Below are 2,300 nucleotides of genomic sequence, written 5' to 3'. Positions count from 1 at the left end.
CTTTTTGGACATCGAAAAGGCCTTCGACAGAGTCTGGCACCAAGGACTCGTCCGGAAACTTATCGATTTCCGGATCCCGTTGGCCTACGGTAAGTTAATCCACTCGTACCTTACTAATCGCTGTTTTCAGGTCAAAGTCAACGAAGAGGAATCCACCAAGAAGTGGAGCAAAGCAGGAGTCCCTCAGGGTTCTGTCCTAGGGCCGCTCCTGTATTTGCTCTACACCGCGGACGTTCAACGACGGATGACACCGTCATCGCTACGTTCGCGGACGACACGGCCATCCTGGCCCAAGGAAGACACACCGCAGGACTCGCCAAGAAGATCAACACCCACCTGGAGGAAATCGAAAAATGGACAGAAAAATGGAAGATCAAAGTCAACGGGAAGAAGAGCAACGGATCATCTTCACGAAGAGACCAAAGAAGCACAAACCAATAAGAAGCATCAAGTTCAGCGAGAAGACATCCCATGGAAGACGGAAGTCAAGTACCTTGGAATCACCATGGACCAAAAACTTGACTTCCAGAAGCACATCAACGAAGCGGAAATCAAGGCGAAAAGGATCAACCAGGAACTCTACCCACTCCTCAACCGGAGGAGTAAGGTAAGTATTGAAAACAAAATACGTATTTACACTTCTGTTATTAGGCCCACCATGACGTACGGAGCACCAACCTGGAACCAAGCAGACGAAAGAAGAAAGAAGAAACTCCAAATCGTGCAGAACAGGACCCTGAGGAACGCCATCGACGCCCCATGGTTCATGACCAACGAACAAATCCACAACGACCTGAAGATTCCACCCATTGAAGATGTCATCCAGAAGATCGCCAGGAGGCACTTCGAGAAGGCAGCAGAACATGACAACCCAACAATTCGGAAGCAAACAGAGGAAACCACCACGAGAAGATTCAAGAGGCCAAGACTCGCAATGGAAGAAGAATAGAAGAAAGAAGAAGAAGAAGAAGAAAAGGTCCCACACTGGAAACACAAGACCCACCGAAGAAGAAAGAAGAAAAACCACCGAAACAATAGGCCACCGAAGAAAACAAGAAGAAAGAAGAAAACCACCGAAGAAAAGGATCCATGACTGTGGAAGAACACGAAGATCGTGAGACCACGAAAAAGTAACCACAGACCAAATGATGATGTGCGGCGTTTTAGATCGAGTATACTCGTCGTAAACGTGCACGTCGTGTCTGTCTCGTTTTCTGTTTTTAAACGTTTTTTTAACTCGACGACTAGAAGAGAATGCCACCCAAGACCAGCGGTAAGGCGGCCAAGAAGGCCGGAAAAGCTCAAAAGAACATCTCGAAGAGCGACAAGAAAAAGAAGCGCAGGAGGAAGGAGAGTTACGCCATCTACATTTACAAGGTGTTGAAGCAGGTCATCCCGATACCGGTATCTCCAGCAAGGCTATGTCTATCATGAACAGTTTCGTGAACGACATCTTCGAACGTATAGCTGCTGAAGCCAGTCGCCTCGCTCATTACAACAAACGTTCGACCATAACCAGCAGGGAGATCCAGACGGCGGTGCGTCTTCTTTTGCCCGGTGAATTGGCGAAGCACGCCGTTTCTGAAGGAACCAAGGCCGTCACCAAATACACCAGTTCAAAATAAATCCTCCTCGAGCAGCTTGGAAGTTGGTTGGAAAAAAAAGAAAAAAAATCGGTTCTTTTCAGAACCACAAATTCAACTCGAACGAATTAAAAATTTTCGTCTTCATACTATATAAGTTCCTGAGAGAAAATATAAATAGTGAAAAATATATTTAAAAAAGTTTGACATCAGAAATGTTAATAAAAAAAGAAAAGAGTAGAGACAACGGCACGCGGTGTTCCCAAGCGGTCACCCATCCAAGTACTGACCGCGCCCGACGTTGCTTGACTTCGGTGATCGGACGAGAACCGGTAGTTTTCAACGTGGTATGGTCGTTGCCTGGTAAAATTTTCCAAGATGGTACGTTGACGATTTTTTGTGATTGTTCGATCGTTTGGATGTGACATTTTTCGATGGTACACATGTCAGAAAATGTACAAGATTTAAAAGAAGAAAAAAAAAAAATTTTTTTTTTGCGAGTCGTTTTTTAGTTTTTTTTTTGCGACAAAATGACGAAAAAAAAAAACTCGTATGAGGCGTTAAATTAAATTGTTCGTTTGACGATCTCAACGAGTCACTTGCGATTAACGTAATTTAAAATTTGAGAACTTACTTACTCACTTGCTTGCTTAGATGGAAATAGCACCCACTTGAAGTAAACGCCGACACGGACCGGAGATGAATAAACTCCGAACG

General features: G+C 44.7%; 1 non-coding gene across 1 annotated transcript; it reads right to left on the bottom strand.

The window, feature by feature from the left end:
- Positions 1 to 1,824: 1,824 nt before the first annotated feature.
- Positions 1,825 to 1,944, bottom strand: LOC148165458 (5S ribosomal RNA). Its single transcript, XR_015771460.1, has one exon. It is a non-coding gene; the product is annotated as a 5S ribosomal RNA (ribosomal RNA).
- Positions 1,945 to 2,300: the final 356 nt, after the last annotated feature.

The sequence above is a fragment of the Gnatocerus cornutus genome, unplaced genomic scaffold (genome assembly GCF_029298725.1).
Source record: "Gnatocerus cornutus isolate USDA-ARS CGAHR unplaced genomic scaffold, icGnaCorn1.1 ctg00000312.1, whole genome shotgun sequence".
Lineage (NCBI taxonomy): Eukaryota > Metazoa > Arthropoda > Insecta > Coleoptera > Tenebrionidae > Gnatocerus > Gnatocerus cornutus.
This window is presented reverse-complemented; position numbering and strand designations above follow the sequence as displayed.